General features: G+C 51.1%; 25 non-coding genes and 25 pseudogenes across 25 annotated transcripts; all 50 read right to left on the reverse strand.

The window, feature by feature from the left end:
- Positions 1-5,401: 5,401 nt before the first annotated feature.
- Positions 5,402-5,520, reverse strand: LOC143980058 (5S ribosomal RNA). Its single transcript, XR_013274203.1, has one exon. It is a non-coding gene; the product is annotated as a 5S ribosomal RNA (ribosomal RNA).
- A 109-nt stretch (positions 5,521-5,629) lies between these two features.
- On the reverse strand, positions 5,630-5,748 carry LOC143978508 (5S ribosomal RNA). Its single transcript, XR_013273949.1, has one exon. It is a non-coding gene; the product is annotated as a 5S ribosomal RNA (ribosomal RNA).
- Positions 5,749-5,857: 109 nt separating this feature from the next.
- LOC143977483 (5S ribosomal RNA) lies at positions 5,858-5,976 on the reverse strand. Its single transcript, XR_013273759.1, has one exon. It is a non-coding gene; the product is annotated as a 5S ribosomal RNA (ribosomal RNA).
- Positions 5,977-6,085: 109 nt separating this feature from the next.
- Positions 6,086-6,204, reverse strand: LOC143976521 (5S ribosomal RNA). The gene has a single exon (XR_013272825.1). It is a non-coding gene; the product is annotated as a 5S ribosomal RNA (ribosomal RNA).
- A 109-nt stretch (positions 6,205-6,313) lies between these two features.
- Positions 6,314-6,432, reverse strand: LOC143979253 (5S ribosomal RNA; annotated as a pseudogene).
- Positions 6,433-6,541: 109 nt separating this feature from the next.
- Positions 6,542-6,660, reverse strand: LOC143976479 (5S ribosomal RNA). Its single transcript, XR_013272785.1, has one exon. It is a non-coding gene; the product is annotated as a 5S ribosomal RNA (ribosomal RNA).
- A 109-nt stretch (positions 6,661-6,769) lies between these two features.
- LOC143980059 (5S ribosomal RNA) lies at positions 6,770-6,888 on the reverse strand. Its single transcript, XR_013274204.1, has one exon. It is a non-coding gene; the product is annotated as a 5S ribosomal RNA (ribosomal RNA).
- A 109-nt stretch (positions 6,889-6,997) lies between these two features.
- LOC143977385 (5S ribosomal RNA) lies at positions 6,998-7,116 on the reverse strand. The gene has a single exon (XR_013273666.1). It is a non-coding gene; the product is annotated as a 5S ribosomal RNA (ribosomal RNA).
- Positions 7,117-7,182: 66 nt separating this feature from the next.
- LOC143978765 (5S ribosomal RNA) lies at positions 7,183-7,301 on the reverse strand (annotated as a pseudogene).
- Positions 7,302-7,410: 109 nt separating this feature from the next.
- LOC143979343 (5S ribosomal RNA) lies at positions 7,411-7,529 on the reverse strand (annotated as a pseudogene).
- A 109-nt stretch (positions 7,530-7,638) lies between these two features.
- Positions 7,639-7,757, reverse strand: LOC143978069 (5S ribosomal RNA; annotated as a pseudogene).
- A 109-nt stretch (positions 7,758-7,866) lies between these two features.
- On the reverse strand, positions 7,867-7,985 carry LOC143978655 (5S ribosomal RNA; annotated as a pseudogene).
- A 66-nt stretch (positions 7,986-8,051) lies between these two features.
- On the reverse strand, positions 8,052-8,170 carry LOC143978324 (5S ribosomal RNA; annotated as a pseudogene).
- A 109-nt stretch (positions 8,171-8,279) lies between these two features.
- Positions 8,280-8,398, reverse strand: LOC143978684 (5S ribosomal RNA; annotated as a pseudogene).
- Positions 8,399-8,507: 109 nt separating this feature from the next.
- On the reverse strand, positions 8,508-8,626 carry LOC143979334 (5S ribosomal RNA). The gene has a single exon (XR_013274032.1). It is a non-coding gene; the product is annotated as a 5S ribosomal RNA (ribosomal RNA).
- Positions 8,627-8,735: 109 nt separating this feature from the next.
- On the reverse strand, positions 8,736-8,854 carry LOC143977567 (5S ribosomal RNA; annotated as a pseudogene).
- A 66-nt stretch (positions 8,855-8,920) lies between these two features.
- Positions 8,921-9,039, reverse strand: LOC143977471 (5S ribosomal RNA). The gene has a single exon (XR_013273747.1). It is a non-coding gene; the product is annotated as a 5S ribosomal RNA (ribosomal RNA).
- Positions 9,040-9,148: 109 nt separating this feature from the next.
- On the reverse strand, positions 9,149-9,267 carry LOC143977333 (5S ribosomal RNA). Its single transcript, XR_013273618.1, has one exon. It is a non-coding gene; the product is annotated as a 5S ribosomal RNA (ribosomal RNA).
- Positions 9,268-9,376: 109 nt separating this feature from the next.
- LOC143976428 (5S ribosomal RNA) lies at positions 9,377-9,495 on the reverse strand. The gene has a single exon (XR_013272736.1). It is a non-coding gene; the product is annotated as a 5S ribosomal RNA (ribosomal RNA).
- Positions 9,496-9,604: 109 nt separating this feature from the next.
- On the reverse strand, positions 9,605-9,723 carry LOC143978720 (5S ribosomal RNA; annotated as a pseudogene).
- Positions 9,724-9,832: 109 nt separating this feature from the next.
- LOC143976324 (5S ribosomal RNA) lies at positions 9,833-9,951 on the reverse strand. Its single transcript, XR_013272638.1, has one exon. It is a non-coding gene; the product is annotated as a 5S ribosomal RNA (ribosomal RNA).
- Positions 9,952-10,060: 109 nt separating this feature from the next.
- LOC143978431 (5S ribosomal RNA) lies at positions 10,061-10,179 on the reverse strand (annotated as a pseudogene).
- Positions 10,180-10,288: 109 nt separating this feature from the next.
- On the reverse strand, positions 10,289-10,407 carry LOC143977774 (5S ribosomal RNA; annotated as a pseudogene).
- A 109-nt stretch (positions 10,408-10,516) lies between these two features.
- LOC143978771 (5S ribosomal RNA) lies at positions 10,517-10,635 on the reverse strand (annotated as a pseudogene).
- A 109-nt stretch (positions 10,636-10,744) lies between these two features.
- On the reverse strand, positions 10,745-10,863 carry LOC143977932 (5S ribosomal RNA; annotated as a pseudogene).
- A 109-nt stretch (positions 10,864-10,972) lies between these two features.
- On the reverse strand, positions 10,973-11,091 carry LOC143976400 (5S ribosomal RNA). The gene has a single exon (XR_013272709.1). It is a non-coding gene; the product is annotated as a 5S ribosomal RNA (ribosomal RNA).
- Positions 11,092-11,200: 109 nt separating this feature from the next.
- LOC143976371 (5S ribosomal RNA) lies at positions 11,201-11,319 on the reverse strand. The gene has a single exon (XR_013272681.1). It is a non-coding gene; the product is annotated as a 5S ribosomal RNA (ribosomal RNA).
- A 108-nt stretch (positions 11,320-11,427) lies between these two features.
- LOC143977578 (5S ribosomal RNA) lies at positions 11,428-11,546 on the reverse strand (annotated as a pseudogene).
- A 109-nt stretch (positions 11,547-11,655) lies between these two features.
- On the reverse strand, positions 11,656-11,774 carry LOC143979110 (5S ribosomal RNA; annotated as a pseudogene).
- A 109-nt stretch (positions 11,775-11,883) lies between these two features.
- LOC143976806 (5S ribosomal RNA) lies at positions 11,884-12,002 on the reverse strand. The gene has a single exon (XR_013273100.1). It is a non-coding gene; the product is annotated as a 5S ribosomal RNA (ribosomal RNA).
- A 109-nt stretch (positions 12,003-12,111) lies between these two features.
- Positions 12,112-12,230, reverse strand: LOC143977134 (5S ribosomal RNA). Its single transcript, XR_013273419.1, has one exon. It is a non-coding gene; the product is annotated as a 5S ribosomal RNA (ribosomal RNA).
- A 109-nt stretch (positions 12,231-12,339) lies between these two features.
- Positions 12,340-12,458, reverse strand: LOC143977868 (5S ribosomal RNA; annotated as a pseudogene).
- Positions 12,459-12,567: 109 nt separating this feature from the next.
- LOC143977949 (5S ribosomal RNA) lies at positions 12,568-12,686 on the reverse strand (annotated as a pseudogene).
- A 109-nt stretch (positions 12,687-12,795) lies between these two features.
- On the reverse strand, positions 12,796-12,914 carry LOC143976653 (5S ribosomal RNA). The gene has a single exon (XR_013272951.1). It is a non-coding gene; the product is annotated as a 5S ribosomal RNA (ribosomal RNA).
- A 109-nt stretch (positions 12,915-13,023) lies between these two features.
- On the reverse strand, positions 13,024-13,142 carry LOC143977998 (5S ribosomal RNA; annotated as a pseudogene).
- Positions 13,143-13,251: 109 nt separating this feature from the next.
- LOC143978024 (5S ribosomal RNA) lies at positions 13,252-13,370 on the reverse strand (annotated as a pseudogene).
- A 108-nt stretch (positions 13,371-13,478) lies between these two features.
- On the reverse strand, positions 13,479-13,597 carry LOC143976865 (5S ribosomal RNA). Its single transcript, XR_013273158.1, has one exon. It is a non-coding gene; the product is annotated as a 5S ribosomal RNA (ribosomal RNA).
- Positions 13,598-13,706: 109 nt separating this feature from the next.
- LOC143976579 (5S ribosomal RNA) lies at positions 13,707-13,825 on the reverse strand. The gene has a single exon (XR_013272880.1). It is a non-coding gene; the product is annotated as a 5S ribosomal RNA (ribosomal RNA).
- A 109-nt stretch (positions 13,826-13,934) lies between these two features.
- On the reverse strand, positions 13,935-14,053 carry LOC143977604 (5S ribosomal RNA; annotated as a pseudogene).
- Positions 14,054-14,162: 109 nt separating this feature from the next.
- On the reverse strand, positions 14,163-14,281 carry LOC143976551 (5S ribosomal RNA). The gene has a single exon (XR_013272854.1). It is a non-coding gene; the product is annotated as a 5S ribosomal RNA (ribosomal RNA).
- A 110-nt stretch (positions 14,282-14,391) lies between these two features.
- LOC143977453 (5S ribosomal RNA) lies at positions 14,392-14,510 on the reverse strand. Its single transcript, XR_013273730.1, has one exon. It is a non-coding gene; the product is annotated as a 5S ribosomal RNA (ribosomal RNA).
- Positions 14,511-14,619: 109 nt separating this feature from the next.
- LOC143979379 (5S ribosomal RNA) lies at positions 14,620-14,738 on the reverse strand. Its single transcript, XR_013274036.1, has one exon. It is a non-coding gene; the product is annotated as a 5S ribosomal RNA (ribosomal RNA).
- A 109-nt stretch (positions 14,739-14,847) lies between these two features.
- On the reverse strand, positions 14,848-14,966 carry LOC143976850 (5S ribosomal RNA). Its single transcript, XR_013273143.1, has one exon. It is a non-coding gene; the product is annotated as a 5S ribosomal RNA (ribosomal RNA).
- Positions 14,967-15,075: 109 nt separating this feature from the next.
- On the reverse strand, positions 15,076-15,194 carry LOC143979636 (5S ribosomal RNA). Its single transcript, XR_013274062.1, has one exon. It is a non-coding gene; the product is annotated as a 5S ribosomal RNA (ribosomal RNA).
- Positions 15,195-15,303: 109 nt separating this feature from the next.
- LOC143977615 (5S ribosomal RNA) lies at positions 15,304-15,422 on the reverse strand (annotated as a pseudogene).
- A 109-nt stretch (positions 15,423-15,531) lies between these two features.
- LOC143978449 (5S ribosomal RNA) lies at positions 15,532-15,650 on the reverse strand (annotated as a pseudogene).
- A 109-nt stretch (positions 15,651-15,759) lies between these two features.
- Positions 15,760-15,878, reverse strand: LOC143977869 (5S ribosomal RNA; annotated as a pseudogene).
- Positions 15,879-15,987: 109 nt separating this feature from the next.
- Positions 15,988-16,106, reverse strand: LOC143978246 (5S ribosomal RNA; annotated as a pseudogene).
- A 109-nt stretch (positions 16,107-16,215) lies between these two features.
- Positions 16,216-16,334, reverse strand: LOC143977098 (5S ribosomal RNA). The gene has a single exon (XR_013273383.1). It is a non-coding gene; the product is annotated as a 5S ribosomal RNA (ribosomal RNA).
- A 109-nt stretch (positions 16,335-16,443) lies between these two features.
- Positions 16,444-16,562, reverse strand: LOC143977782 (5S ribosomal RNA; annotated as a pseudogene).
- Positions 16,563-16,583: the final 21 nt, after the last annotated feature.

Genomic DNA, 16,583 nt, shown 5'->3' on the forward strand with positions numbered 1-16,583 from the left:
AAGGTGAGAGAGGGTGGGGTATGGGGATTTCACAGGAAGCTGTATGAGCTTCTTTTGAGCCGCAAGCATCGGCATGTTATTCATAATTACATTGGTCAAACCTGTAAAGTGCAAACATGCTAAAAAATGCCTAAAATCGCCCCATCCCATGTTTTTATTTCCTTGTAATGAGTTTTTATTTCCTAAAAATACTTAAAGTGGTTGTTAAGCTACTTTATGCTGTTTATACAATCATGCCTGTTTATCACTCCTATGTGCCCCTGTGTTTTATAAAAATAAGATGTTCTTTACTAGTTCTCAGAGCAGCGAGTGGCCCATACATGACCTGCCGCCTTTCTCCTCCCCCGTCTGACAGCAGAAGTGGGCAGGGCCAAGAATTCCCCACAGACGTAAGTCAGGAGGGGAGGAAGAGAGGAGGAGAGAGCCAGCAGGTCAAGTGAGCTGCGATCCTCTGAGAAATGCTATTTCTTATTTTTGATCAAAAACAGGCACAGGGGCACATAGGAATATTAAATAGGCAGGATGGTCTAAAACATTAACTGAAATTTCAGCAGCAAGATGGGAGGGGGGGGGGGGGGGGGGTGTCACTGATACAGGAGCAGACAGGCAGGGTGGGATAGGACAGAGGAGGACAAGAGAGCTGCGGATGACGGAGGCACGTAAACTCATACCTTTTGAGATGGGAATGAGGTACACCTACCAGCAAATGTATGTAGGCATAGGACATGCCCCCTGCCACACCCCCTTAAAGGAGAATTAACCCAAAAAAGTTAATTAAATCCACAAGGGACTTTTTTTTACCACTACTATTACTTTATATTGGCTTATAAAATTTACAAATGTAGCAATTTATAATTTGGATGAAAGATTTAGCACTGGGAAACATGTTTTGAAAGATAAAAAGTGCATTTTATATACATCAGATCATAGATCAGACCAAAATGAAGGGCAAATGAGGGGGAAAGAGGGACAGAAGGACATTGCTTCAAATCAGGGACAGTTGGGAGCTATGCGTAAACTGACCATGGTGTTAGGGCTCAGCAGCCAGTATACACTGTGGTCAGTTTACAAGGGGAGGGCAGAACCAGGCAGGGTCAGTCAGGCTTTTGAGTTGTTACAGGGGGCCAAATGACACAGCACAAGCACTGTGCTGTATACCATGCTTTCCGGGAACAGGATCAATATTATGGCACAAAAATGTCTGTAAAAATGTTGTACAAAAAACCCCCCAAATAAACGACCCTCAACTCAAATATGGCTGTAAAAGCTGATAACATTTACATATATATTGACATTACGCAGCACTGCTTCTTTTATTATACACTCTGGATATGACTCTGTTTTTGTGCTTTGTATGAAAATCAAACACACTATCACTTCACCTGTCCTGCCACCTTGTGTCATTATTACTTATTGCAAGTTCTTCACTAATATAACAATAGACGTTTCCAAAGAATTCAGTTAACACAATAAAGCGGAGTTCCACCTCTAGTGTCAAATTTGGCCCCTTTCAGGAAGGAGCAGATACCTGTCTAATACGGGTATTTTGCTCCCACTTCCGGGCAAAGACAACCGAGCCACCCGCGGGTATCTACGCCCCTTCCGGCGCCTTTTCCGCCCCCCCCCCACTGTCTTCTAGGAGACCCCCAGGACCCAGAAGACAGCAGGGACTAGTGGGATCGCGCATCGCAAGTCACACGTGCGCAGTAGGGAACCAGGAAGTGAAGCCGCATCCTCTGTATGCTGGGTGTAACTCTCAGTATCTGTTCTTATTCTGCAGGTATGGACACCGCACTTCTATTGTTCGGTATGCGGGGTGTAATCCTCAGTACACGGCTCAGTACACGGCTCTTACTGTTCCAATTCTGTATGCTGAGTAGGGATGAGCCGAACACCCCCCCCGGTTCGGTTCGCACCAGAACTTTCGAACGGACCCCAAATTCGAACGAACTTTAGAACCCCATTGAAGTCTATGGGACTCGAACGTTCGAAATTAAAAGTGCTAATTTTAACAGCTAATATGCAAGATACTGTCCTAAAAAGGGTTTGGGGACCTGGCTCCTGCCCCAGGGGACATGGGTCAATGCCTAAAATGTTTTTAAAAATGGCCGTTTTGGCGGGAGCACTGATTTTAATGACGATTAAAGTGAAAAAAAAGTGAAATATTCCTTTAAATATGGTGCCTGGGGGGTGTCTGTAGTATGCCTGTGAAGTGCCACGTGTTTCCCGTGTTTAGAACAGTCCCTGCACAAAATGACATTAAACGGAAATAACACCATTTAAAACTGCTTGCGGTTTTAATGTTATATCTGGTTCCTGCAATATGGTTGAAAATCATTGTGAAAAACGGCATGGGTAGCCCTCCCTGCCCATTACCAGCCTATTTGGGTCTTGTACGCATATTAAGGGGAACCCTGTACCCATATTAAAAAAAGGAAATGCGTGTGGCCCCCAGGCCCTATATACTCAGAACAGCAGTATACAGGCGGTGCAAACAAGACAGGGACTGTGTAGGTTTGTTGTGTTAAGTTGAATCTGTTTGTAATTTTCAACTGGTACATTTTTAAAGTGTAGCTCCAGTCAAAAAAACAATTTTTAAGCTTTTTGGAAAACATAGGGAAGGGTTATCACCCCTGTATAATTTGTTTTGTCGTCCATCTTTTTTCATCTCACTTGCTGTTGTCTCCTTCCGTTTGCAAGTAGGAGATGTTTGTAAATTGGATGTTTGAAAGTAGGGGCCTGCCCTATATGCTCTGCAGAAATGGCGGAACAAGGTGTTGGTTTTGCCACAACATTGTAAGCCCTCAAAGTGACTCTTGGTGGGCGCTGGAGCGCCCTGCTGTGAACGATTATATCAAGAATTGTAATTACATGCCATTGTTGAACAGTGGTAGAAAAATTGACCTTTGGTGGTTGTGGTGCTGGTGCCACAACACTATAAGTCCTCACCGTTACTCTGGGTGGGCACAGGAAGGGGCCCTCCTGTGAAATATTATATCAAGAATTGTAATTACATGTCCCTGTTAAACAGGGGCAGAAAAATTTGGCCTTAGGCACTGGTGCTGGTGCCACCACACTGCAACCTCTGCCATATACTCTAGTTTTATTGCAGGAATTAGCCCTGCTGCAAAGCATTGCATCAAAAATTGTACTTAAACGCCCCTGTTAAACAGGGGCAGAAAAATTGGGCCTTAGGCACTGGTGCTGGTGCCACCACACTGCAACCTCTTCCATATACTCTAGTTTTATTGCAGGAATTAGCCCTGCTGCAAAGCATTGCATCAAAAATTGTAAACGCCCCTGTTAAACAGGGGCAGAAAAATTGGGCTGATGGCATCATCCAGAACCAGAAATGTTCTTCCAACATATCAGCGGAGGAGGAATAGGATAGACAATCAACATAACAGGACAGTCACTCAGCATCAACATAGGCAGTCTTGAAGGGATGTGATATTTAAAAAAAAATTATTCTGTTACATCAGCTTCAGGTGCTTGGTAGCTGTGGGTGATCCAAGACTGATTCATCTTGATGAAGATCAGTCGATCAACTGATTCGATGGACAGGCGCACCCTGTGATCGGTAACAAAGCCACCAGCAGCACTGAAGGAGCGTTCCGAAAGAACGCTGTATGCAGGACAGGCCAGTAGCTCAATTGCATACTGTGCAAGCTCTGGCCAGTGATCCATCCTCAAGACCCAGTAAGCCAGAGGATTTTCGGTGGGAAAGGTGTCCAAGTCTGACCTTGCCCCTAGGTATTCCTGCACCATGTAAATCAGACACTAGCGATGGGTGCTGGAACCGATCATACCTTGGGGCTGCGGACTAAAAAATTGTCTGAAAGCATCAGTCAGACGGCCACCTTCTCCACCGCTCCTTCTGACCGATGCCTTAGCAACACGTTGTCCAGGACCAGGAGTTTGTAACCTCCCAGTCTCTGGGAACGCGTTGCACAGACCTTTCTGCAAGGCCTCCCGGAGATGTCTCATCCTCTGCTCCCTCCCTACGAGGATCCTTCCGCAGGCTTTGCAGGATCAGGGAGGCCATGCAGCATAGGCTAGCTGAGGCATTCGGTCCGGAGTCATCTGGGTCACTAAGGACAACATGATCCGCAGCTACCTCCTCCCAGCCATGTACAAGTCCACGTGTTTCTTGGGACTGTAAATCATCCCTACAAGACTGCTGCTGCTGCTGCTGATGCTGAGTGCCAGCCTCCACCTCCATGCTGACACAATCATCCTCCTCCTCCTCTTCCTCCTCCTCATTCTCTTCCTGTGTGATGGGTGGCACAGCAGGAACACTGTCTGGATAAAGGGGGCCTTGAGAGGCAAGGAAGTCCTCCTCTTCCTGCCTCTGTTCTGCCTCAAGTGCCCTGTCCATTATTCCACGCAGCGTATGCTCCAAGAGGTGGACAAGAGGTACAGTGTCACTGATGCATGCACTGTCACTGCTCACCATCCTTGTGGCCTCCTCAAACGGTGACAGGACAGTGCATGCATCCCTGATCATGCCCCACTGGCGTGGTGAGAAAAAACCGAGCTCCCCTGACCCTGTCCTGGTGCCGTAGTCGCACAGGTACTCATTGATGGCCCTCTGCTGCGTGTGCAGCCGCTGCAGCATGGCCAACGCTGAGTTCCATCTGATGGGCATGTCACATATAAGGCGGTTCTTGGGCAGGTTCAACTCCTTTTGGAGCTCAGCCAGCCAAGCACAGGCATTAAATGATCGGCGGAAATGCACACAGACTTTCCTGGCCTGCTTCAGGACATCCTGTAAGCCGGGTACCTGCCCAAGAACCGCCGCACCACCAGGTTAAGGACGTGAGCTACACAGGGCACATGGGTCAGTTGTCCCTGTCGGAGGGCGGAGAGGAGGTTGGTGCCATTGTCACAAACCACCATTCCTGGCTTAAGCTGGCGTGGCGTCAACCACCTCTCGGCCTGCCCCTGCAGAGCTGACAAAACATCCGCCCCAGTGTGGCTCCTGTTCCCCAAACAAACCAGCGCAAGCACGGCATGGCATCATTTTGCCTGCGTACTTGCGTAGCCCCTGGAACGCCTACGGAGCACCGCTGGTTCTGAGGACAGAGCACTGGAAGAGGCCATGGAGGAAGAAGAAGAGGAGGGGGTGGAGGAGAGAGGTGTGTCACAACCAATAGTAGCATTTTGGAGGCGTGGTGGCGCAACAACCTCCAACACTACTGCACCTTGTCCTGCATCCTTCCCAGCTGCCAGAAGAGTGACCCAATGGGCCGTGAAAGACAGGTAACGTCCCTGTCCATGCCTGCTGGACCATGAGTCAGCGGTAATATGCACCTTACCGCTGACCGCCCTGTCCAGCGAGGCAAGGACATAAAATACAAAAATGCAGCAGGTCGCCAAAGCCAACAACATAATGGAAAAAAGCCTACCGCACCTGGTATTCCCAGGCGGTCTCCCATCCAGGTACTAACCAGGCCCGACCCTGCTTAGCATCCGAGATCAGACGAGATCGAGTGCATTCAGGGTGATGTGGCCGTAGGCGATCTTGCACCCTACTTACAACTCTCTTGACAAAAGCCAAGGTGGTCACCTCAGGCAATCGAGAGGAAAAATACAGCAGGTCGCCAAAGCCAACAACATAATGGAAAAAAGCCTACGGCACCTGGTATTCCCAGGCGGTCTCCCATCCAGGTACTAACCAGGCCCGACCCTGCTTAGCATCCGAGATCAGACGAGATCGAGCGCATTCAGGGTGATGTGGCCATAGGCGATCTTGCCCCCTACTTACAACTCTCTTGACAAAAGCCAAGGTGGTCACCTCGGGCAATCGAGAGGAAAAATACAGCAGGTCGCCAAAGCCAACAACATAATGGAAAAAAGCCTACGGCACCTGGTATTCCCAGGCGGTCTCCCATCCAGGTACTAACCAGGCCCGACCCTGCTTAGCATCCGAGATCAGACGAGATTGAGAGCATTCAGGGTGATGTTGCCGTAGACGATCTTGCACCCTACTTACAACTCTCTTGACAAAAGCCAAGGTGGTCACCTCGGGCAATCGAGAGGAAAAATACAGCAGGTCGCCAAAGCCAACAACATAATGAAAAAAAGCCTACGGCACCTGGTATTCCCAGGTGGTCTCCCATCCAGGTACTAACCAGGCCTGACCCTGCTTAGCATACGAGATCAGATGAGATCGAGCGCATTCAGGGTGATGTGGCCGTAGGCGATCTTGCACCCTACTTACAACTCTCTTGACAAAAGCCAAGGTGGTCACCTTGGGCAATCGAGAGGAGAAATACAGCAGGTCGCCAAAGCCAACAACATAATGGAAAAAAGCCTACGGCATCTGGTATTCCCAGACGGTCTCCCATCCAGGTACTAACCAGGTCCGACCCTGCTTAGCATCCAAGATCAGACAAGATCGAGCGCATTCAGGGTGATGTGGCTGTAGGCGATCTTGCATCCTACTTACAACTCTCTTGACAAAAGCCAAGGTAGTCACCTCGGGCAATCGAGAGGAAAAATACAGCAGGTCGCCAAAGCCAACAACATAATGGAAAAAAGCCTACGGCACCTGGTATTCCCAGGCGGTCTCCCATCCAGGTACTAACCAGGCCCGACCCTGCTTAGCATCCGAGATCAGACGAGATCGAGCGCATTCAGGGTGATGTGGCCGTAGATGATCTTGCACCCTACTTACAACTCTCTTGACAAAAGCCAAGGTGGTCACCTCGGGCAATCGAGAGAAAAAATACAGCAGGTCGCCAAAGCCAACAACATAATGGAAAAAAGCCTACCGCACCTGGTATTCCCAGGCGGTCTCCCATCCAGGTACTAACCAGGCCCGACCCTGCTTAGCATCCGAGATCAGACGAGATCGAGTGCATTCAGGGTGATGTGGCCGTAGGCGATCTTGCACCCTACTTACAACTCTCTTGACAAAAGCCAAGGTGGTCACCTCAGGCAATCGAGAGGAAAAATACAGCAGGTCGCCAAAGCCAACAACATAATGGAAAAAAGCCTACGGCACCTGGTATTCCCAGGCGGTCTCCCATCCAGGTACTAACCAGGCCCGACCCTGCTTAGCATCCGAGATCAGACGAGATCGAACGCATTCAGGGTGATGTGGCAGTAGGCAGTCACCTCGGGCAATCGAGAGGAAAAATACAGCAGGTCGCCAAAGCCAACAACATAATGGAAAAATGCCTACGGCACCTGGTATTCCCAGGCTGTCTCCCATCCAGGTACTAACCAGGCCCGACCCTGCTTAGCATCTGAGAGCAGATGAGATCGAGCGCATTCAGGGTGATGTAGCCGTAGGCAATCTTGCTCCCTACTTACAACTCTCTTGACAAAAGCCAAGGTGGTCACCTCGGGCAAGCGAGAGGAAAAATACAGCAGGTCGTCAAAGCCAACAACCTAATGGAAAAAAGCCTACGGCACCTGGTATTCCAAGGCTGTCTCCCATCCAGATACTAACCAGACCCAACCCTGCTTAGCATCCAAGATCAGACGAGATCGAGCGCATTCAGGGTGAAGTGGCCGTAGGCAAACTTGCACCCTACTTACTACTCTCTTGACAAAAGCCAAGGTGGTCACCTCGGGCAAACGAGAGGAAAAATACAGCAGGTCGCCAAAGCCAACAACATAATGGAAAAAAGCCTACGACACCTGGTATTCCCAGGCCGTCTCCGATCCAGGTAATAACCAGGCCCGACCCTGCTTAGCATCCGAGATCAGACGAGATCGAGCGCATTCAGGGTGATGTGGCCGTAGGTGATCTTGCACCCTACTTACAACTCTCTTGACAAAAGCCAAGGTGGTCACCTCGGGCAATAGAGAGGAAAAATACAGCAGGTCGCCAAAGCCAACAACATAATGGAAAAAAGCCTACGGCACCTGGTATTCCCAGGCGGTCTCCCATCCAGGTACTAACCAGGCCCGACCCTGCTTAGCATCCGAGATCAGACGAGATCAAACGCATTCAGGGTGATGTGGCAGTAGAAGGTCACCTAGGGCAATCGAGAGGAAAAATACAGCAGGTCGCCAAAGCCAATAACATAATGGAAAAAAGCCAACGGCACCTGGTATTCCCAGGCGGTGTCACATCTAGGTACTAACCAGGCCCGACCCTGCTTAGCATCCGAGATCAGACGAGATCGAGCGCATTCAGGGTGATCTGGCCGTAGGCGATCTTCCACCCTACTTGCAACTCTCTTGACAAAAGCCAAGGTGGTCACCTCGGGCAATCGAGAGGAAAAATACAGCAGGTCGCCAAAGCCAATAACATAATGGAAAAAAGCCAACGGCACCTGGTATTCCCAGGCGGTGTCACATCCAGGTACTAACCAGGCCCGACCCTGCTTAGCATCCGAGATCAGACGAGATCGAGCGCATTCCGGGTGATGTGGCCGTAGGCGATCTTGCACCCTACTTACAACTCTCTTGACAAAAGCCAAGGTGGTCACCTCGGGCAATCGAGAGGAAAAATACAGCAGGTCGCCAAAGCCAACAACATAATGGAAAAAAGCCTATGGCACCTGGTATTCCCAGGCGGTCTCCCATCCAGGTACTAACCAGGCCCGACCCTGCTTAGCATCCGAGATCAGACGAGATCGAGTGCATTCAGGGTGATGTGGCCGTAGGCGATCTTGCCCCCTACTTACAACTCTCTTGACAAAAGCCAAGGTGGTCACCTCAGGCAATCGAGAGGAAAAATACAGCAGGTCGCCAAAGCCAACAACATAATGGAAAAAAGCCTACGGCACCTGGTATTCCCAGGCGGTCTCCCATCCAGGTACTGACCAGGCCCAACCCTGCTTAGCATCCGAGATCAGACGAGATCGAACGCATTCAGGGTGATGTGGCAGTAGGCGGTCGCCTCGGGCAATCGAGAGGAAAAATACAGCAGGTCGCCAAAGCCAACAACATAATGGAAAAAAGCCAACGGCACCTGGTATTCCCAGGCGGTCTCCAATCCAGGTACTAACCAGGCCCGACCCTGCTTAGCATCCGAGATCAGACGAGATCGAGCGCATTCAGGGTGATGTGGCCGTAGGCGATCTTGCACCCTACTTGCAACTCTCTTGACAAAAGCCAAGGTGGTCACCTCGGGCAATCAAGAGGAAAAATACAGCAGGTCGCCAAAGCCAACAACATAATGGAAAAAAGCCTACAACACCTGGTATTCCCAGGCGGTCTCCCATCCAGGTACTAACAAGGCCCGACCCTGCTTAGCATCCGAGATCAGACGAGATCGAGCGCATTCAGGGTGATGTGGCCGTAGGCGATCTTGCACCCTACTTACAACTCTCTTGACAAAAGCCAAGGTGGTCACCTCGGGCAATCGAGAGGAAAAATACAGCAGGTCGTCAAAGCCAACAACATAATGGAAAAAAGCCTACGGCACCTGGTATTCCCAGGCGGGCTCCCATCCAGGTACTAAGCAGGCCCGACCCTGCTTAGCATCCGAGATCAGACGAGATCGAGCGCATTCAGGGTGATATGGCCGTAGGCGAATTTGCACCCTACTTACAACTCTCTTGACAAAAGCCAAGGTGGTCACCTCGGGCTATAGAGAGGAAAAATACAGCAGGTCGCCAAAGCCAACAACATAATGGAAAAAAGCCTACGGCACCTGGTATTACCAGGCGGTCTCCCATCCAGGTACTAACCAGGCCCGACCCTGCTTAGTATCCAAGATCAGACGAGATTGAGCGCATTCAGCGTGATGTGGCCGTAGGCGATCTTGCACCCTACTTACAACTCTCCTGACAAAAGCCAAGGTGGTCACCTGGGGCAAACGAGAGGAAAAATACAGCAGATCGACAAAGCCAACAACATAATGGAAAAAAGCCTACGGCACCTGGTATTCCCAGGCGGTCTCCCATCCAGGTACTAACCAGGCCCGACCCTGCTTAGCATTCGAGATCAGACGAGATCGAGTGCATTCAGGGTGATGTGGCCGTAGGCGTTCTTGCACCCTACTTACAACTCTCTTGACAAAAGCCAAGGTGGTCACCTCAGGCAATCGAGAGGAAAAATACAGCAGGTCGCCAAAGCCAACAACATAATGGAAAAAAGCCTACGGCACCTGGTATTCCCAGGCGGTCTCCCATGCAGGTACTAACCAGGCCCGACACTGCTTAGTATCCAAGATCAGACGAGATTGAGCGCATTCAGGGTGATGTGGCCGTAGGCGATCTTGCACCCTACTTACAACTCTCCTGACAAAAGCCAAGGTGGTCACCTCGGGCAAACGAGAGGAAAAATACAGCAGATCGCCAAAGCCAACAACATAATGGAAAAAAGCCTACGGCACCTGGTATTCCCAGGCGGTCTCTCATCCAGGTACTAACCAGGCCCGACCCTGCGTAGCATCCGAGATCAGACGAGATCGAGCGCATTCAGGGTGATTTGGCCGTAGGCAATCTTGCACCCTACTTACAACTCTCTTGACAAAAGCCAAGGTGGTCACCTCGGGCAATGGAGAGGAAAAATACAGCAGATCGCCAAAGCCAACAACATAATGGAAAAAAGCCTACGGCACCTGGTATTGCCAGGCGTTCTCCCATCCAGGTACTAACCAGGCCCAACCCTGCTCAGCATCCGAGATCAGACGAGATCGAGCGCATTCAGGGTGATGTGGCCGTAGGCAATCTTGCACCCTACTTACAACTCTCTTGACAAAAGCCAAGGTGGTCACCTCGGGCAATCGAGAGGAAAAATACAGCAGGTCGCCAAAGCCAACAACATAATGAAAAAAAAACTACGGCACCTGGTATTCCCAGGCGGTCTCCCATCCAGGTACTAACCGGGCCCGACCCTGCTTAGCATCCGAGATCAGACACGATCGAGCGCATTCAGGGTGATGTGGCCGTAGGCGACATTGCACCCGACTTACAACTCTCTTGACAAAAGCCAAGGTGGTCACCTCGGGCAATAGAGAGGAAAAATACAGCAGGTCGCCAAAGCCAACAACATAATGGAAAAAAGCCTACGGCACCTGGTATTCCCAGGCGGTCTCCCATCCAGGTACTAACCAGGCCCGACCCTGCTTAGCATCCGAGATCAGACGAGATCGAGCGCATTCAGTGTGATGTGGCCGTAGGCGATCTTGCACCCTACTTACAACTCTCTTGACAAAAGCCAAGGTGGTCACCTCGGGCAATCGAGAGGAAAAATACAGCAGGTCGCCAAAGCCAACCACATAATGGAAAAAAGCCTACGGCACCTGGTGTTCCCTGGCGGTCTCCCATCCAGGTACTAACCAGGCCCGACCCTGCTTAGCATCCGAGATCAGATGAGATCGAGCGCATTCAGGGTGATGTCGCCGTAGGCGACCTTGCACCCTACTTACAACTCTCTTGACAAAAGCCAAGGTGGTCACCTCGGCAATCGAGAGGAAAAATACAGCAGGTCGCCAAAGCCAACAACATAATGGAAAAAAGCCTACGGCACCTGGTTTTCCAAGGCGGTCTCCCATCCAGGTACTAACCAGGCACGACCCTGCTTAGCATCCGAGATCAGACGAGATCAAGCGCATTAAGGGTGATGTGGCCGTAGGCGATCTTACACCCTACTTACAACTCTCTTGACAAAAGCCAAGGTGGTCACCTCGGGCAATCGAGAGGAAAAATACAGCAGGTCGCCAAAGCCAACAACATAATGGAAAAAAGCCTACGGCACCTGGTATTCCCAGTCGGTCTCCCATCCGGGTACTAACCAGGCCCGACCCTGCTTAGCATCCGAGATGAGACGAGGTCGAGCGCATTCAGGGGGATGTGGCCATAGGCGATCTTGCTCCCTACTTACAACTCTCTTGACAAAAGCCAAGGTGGTCACCTCGGGCAATCGAGAGGAAAAATACAGCAGGTCGCCAAAGCCAACAACATAATGGAAAAAAGCCTACGGCACCTGGTATTCCCAGGCGGTCTCCCATCCAGGTACTAACCAGGCCTGACCCTGCTTAGCATCCGAGATCAGACGAGATCGAGCGCATTCAGGGTGATGTGGCCATAGGCGAGCTTGCACCCTACTTACAACTCTCTTGACAAAAGCCAAGGTGGTCACCTCGGGCAATCGAGAGGAAAAATACAGCAGGTCGCCAAAGCCAACAACATAATGGAAAAAAGCCTACGGCACCTGGTTTTCCAAGGCGGTCTCCCATCCAGGTACTAACCAGGCACGACCCTGCTTAGCATCCGAGATCAGACGAGATCAAGCGCATTCAGGGTGATGTGGCCGTAGGCGATCTTACACCCTACTTACAACTCTCTTGACAAAAGCCAAGGTGGTCACCTCGGGCAATCGAGAGGAAAAATACAGCAGGTCGCCAAAGCCAACAACATAATGGAAAAAAGCCTACGGCACCTGGTATTCCCAGTCGGTCTCCCATCCGGGTACTAACCAGGCCCGACCCTGCTTAGCATCCGAGATCAGACGAGGTCGAGCGCATTCAGGGGGATGTGGCCGTAAGCGATCTTGCACCCTACTTACAACTCTCTTGACAAAAGCCAAGGTGGTCACCTCGGGCAATCGAGAGGAAAAATACAGCAGGTCGCCAAAGCCAACAACATAATGGAAAAAAGCCTACGGCACCTGGTTTTCCAAGGCGGTCTCCCATCCAGGTACTAACCAGGCGCGACCCTGCTTAGCATCCGAGATCAGACGAGATCAAGCGCATTCAGGGTGATGTGGCCGTAGGTGATCTTACACCCTACTTGCAACTCTCTTGACAAAAGCCAAGGTGGTCACCTCGGGCAATCAAGAGGAAAAATACAGCAGGTCGCCAAAGCCAACAACATAATGGAAAAAAGCCTACGGCACCTGGTATTCCCAGGCGGTCTCCCATCCAGGTACTAACCAGGTCTGACCCTGCTTAGCATCCGAGATCAGATGAGATCGAGTGCATTCAGGGTGATGTGGCCATAGGCGATCTTGCACCCTACTTACAACTCTCTTGACAAAAGCCAAGGTGGTCATCTCGGGCATTCGAGAGGAAAAATACAGCAGGTCGCCAAAGCCAACAACATAATGGAAAAAAGCCTACGGCACCTGGTATTCCCAGGCGGTCTCCCATCCGGGTACTAACCAGGCCCGACCCTGCTTAGCATCCGAGATCAGACGAGATTGAGCGCATTCAGGGTCATGTGGCCGTAGGCAATCTTGCACCCTACTTACAACTCTCTTGACAAAAGCAAAGGTGGTCACCTCGGGCAATCGAGAGGAAAAATACAGCAGGTCGCCAAAGCCAACAACATAATGGAAAAAAGCCTATGGCACCTGGTATTCCCAGGCGGTCTCCCATCCAGGTACTAACCAGGCCCGACCCTGCTTAGCAACCGAGATCAGATGAGATTGAGCGCATTCAGGGTGATGTGGCCCTAGGCAAATTGCACTGTACTTACAACTCTCTTGACAAAAGCCAAGGTGGTCACCTCGGGCAATTGAGAGGAAAAATACAGCAGGTCGCCAAAGCCAACAACATAATGGAAAAAAGCCTACGGCACCTGGTATTCCCAGGCGGTCTCCCATCCGGGTACTAACCAGGCCCGACCCTGCGTAGCATCCGAGATCAGACGAGATCGAGCGCATTCAGGGTGATTTGGCCGTAGGCAATCTTGCACCCTACTTACAACTCTCTTGACAAAAGCCAAGGTGGTCACCTCGGGCAATGGAGAGGAAAAATACAGCAGATCGCCAAAGCCAACAACATAATGGAAAAAAGCCTACGGCACCTGGTATTCCCAGGCGTTCTCCCATCCAGGTACTAACCAGGCCCAACCCTGCTTAGCATCCGAGATCAGACGAGATCGAGCGCATTCAGGGTGATGTGGCCGTAGGCAATCTTGCACCCTACTTACAACTCTCTTGACAAAAGCCAAGATGGTCACCTCGGGCAATCGAGAGGAAAAATACAGCAGGTCGCCAAAGCCAACAAAATAATGAAAAAAAAACTACGGCACCTGGTATTCCCAGGCGGTCTCCCATCCAGGTACTAACCAGGCCCGACCCTGCTTAGCATCCGAGATCAGACGAGATTGAGCGCATTCAGGGTGATGTGGCCGTAGGCGACCTTGCACCCGACTTACAACTCTCTTGACAAAAGCCAAGGTGGTCACCTCGGGCAATCGAGAGGAAAAATACAGCAGGTCGCCAAAGCCAACAACATAATGGAAAAAAGCCTACGGCACCTGGTGTTCCCAGGCGGTCTCCCATCCAGGTACTAACCAGGCCCGACCCTGCTTAGCATCCGAGATCAGATGAGATCGAGCGCATTCAGGGTGATGTGGCCGTAGGCGATCTTTGCACCCTACTTACAACTCTCTTGACAAAAGCCAAGGTGGTCACCTCGGGCAACCGAGAGGAAAAATACAGCAGGTCGCCAAAGCCAACAACATAATGGAAAAAAGCCTACGGCACCTGGTATTCCCAGGCGGTCTCCCATTCAGGTACTAACCAGGCCCGACCCTGCTTAGCATCCGAGATCAGACGAGATCGAGCGCATTCAGGGTGATGTGGCTGTAGGTGATCTTGCACTCTACTTACAACTCTCTTGACAAAAGCCAAGGTGGTCACCTCGGGCAATCGAGAGGAAAAATACAGCAGGTCGCCAAAGCCAACAACATAATGGAAAATAGCCTACGGCACCTGGTATTCCCAGGCGGTCTCCCATCCAGGTACTAACCAGGCCCAACCCTGCTTAGCATCTGAGATCAGATGAGATCGAGCGCATTCAGGGTGATGTGGCCGTAGGCGACCTTGCACCCTACTTACAACTCTCTTGACAAAAGCCAAGGTGGTCACCTCGGGCAATCGAGAGGAAAAATACAGCAGGTCGCCAAAGCCAACAACATAATGGAAAAAAGCCTACGGCACCTGGTATTCCCAGGCGGTCTCCCATCCAGGTACTAACCAGGCCCGACCCTGCTTAGCATCCGAGATCAGACGAGATCGAGCGCATTCAGGGTGATGTGGCCGTAGGCGATCTTGCACCCTACTTACAACTCTCTTGACAAAAGCCAAGGTGGTCACCTCGGGCAATCGAGAGGAAAAATACAGCAGGTCGCCAAAGCCAACAACATAATGGAAAAAAGCCTACGGCACCTGGTATTCCCAGGCGGTCTCCCATCCAGGTACTAACCGGGCCCGACCCTGCTTAGCATCCGAGATCAGACGAGATCGAGCGCATTCAGGGTGATGTGGCCATAGGCGATCTTGCTCCCTACTTACAACTCTCTTGACAAAAGCCAAGGTGGTCACCTCGGGCAATCGAGAGGAAAAATACAGCAGGTCGCCAAAGCCAACAACATAATGGAAAAAAGCCTACGGCACCTGGTATTCCCAGGCGGTCTCCCATCCAGGTACTAATCAGGCCTGACCCTGCTTAGCATCCGAGATCAGACGAAATCGAGCGCATTCAGGGTGATGTGGCCATAGGCGAGCTTGCACCCTACTTACAACTCTCTTGACAAAAGCCAAGGTGGTCACCTCGGGCAATCGAGAGGAAAAATACAGCAGGTCGCCAAAGCCAACAACATAATGGAAAAAAGCCTAAGGCACCTGGTTTTCCAAGGCGGTCTCCCATCCAGGTACTAACCAGGCGCGACCCTGCTTAGCATCCGAGATCAGACGAGATCAAGCGCATTCAGGGTGATGTGGCCGTAGGCGATCTTACACCCTACTTACAACTCTCTTGACAAAAGCCAAGGTGGTCACCTCGGGCAATCGAGAGGAAAAATACAGCAGGTCGCCAAAGCCAACAACATAATGGAAAAAAGCCTACGGCACCTGGTATTCCCAGTCGGTCTCCCATCCGGGTACTAACCAGGCCCGACCCTGCTTAGCATCCGAGATCAGACGAGGTCGAGCGCATTCAGGGGGATGTGGCCGTAAGCGATCTTGCACCCTACTTACAACTCTCTTGACAAAAGCCAAGGTGGTCACCTCGGGCAATCGAGAGGAAAAATACAGCAGGTCGCCAAAGCCAACAACATAATGGAAAAAAGCCTACGGCACCTGGTTTTCCAAAGCGGTCTCCCATCCAGGTACTAACCAGGCGCGACCCTGCTTAGCATCCGAGATCAGTCGAGATCAAGCGCATTCAGGGTGATGTGGCCGTAGGCGATCTTACACCCTACTTACAACTCTCTTGACAAAAGCCAAGGTGGTCACCTCGGGCAATCGAGAGGAAAAATACAGCAGGTCGCCAAAGCCAACAACATAATGGAAAAAAGCCTACGGCACCTGGTATTCCCAGGCGGTCTCCCATTCAGGTACTAACCAGGCCCGACCCTGCTTAGCATCCGAGATCAGACGAGGTCGAGCGCATTCAAGGTGATGTGGCCGTAGGCGATCTTGCACCCTTCTTACAACTCTCTTGACAAAAGCCAAGGTGGTCACCTCGGGCAATCGAGAGGAAAAATACAGCAGGTCGCCAAAGCCAACAACATAATGGAAAAAAGCCTACGGCACCTGGTATTCCCAGGCGGTCTCCCATCCAGGTACTAACCAGGCCCGACCCTGCTTAGCATCCGAGATCAGACGAGATTGAGCGCATTCAGGGTCATGTGGCCGTAGGCGATCTTGCACCCTACTTACAA

This window comes from Lithobates pipiens, unplaced genomic scaffold (assembly GCF_037356315.1).
Source record: "Lithobates pipiens isolate NorthernLeopardFrog02 unplaced genomic scaffold, aLitPip1_a1.2 Scaffold_13, whole genome shotgun sequence".
Taxonomy (NCBI): Eukaryota; Metazoa; Chordata; class Amphibia; order Anura; family Ranidae; genus Lithobates; species Lithobates pipiens.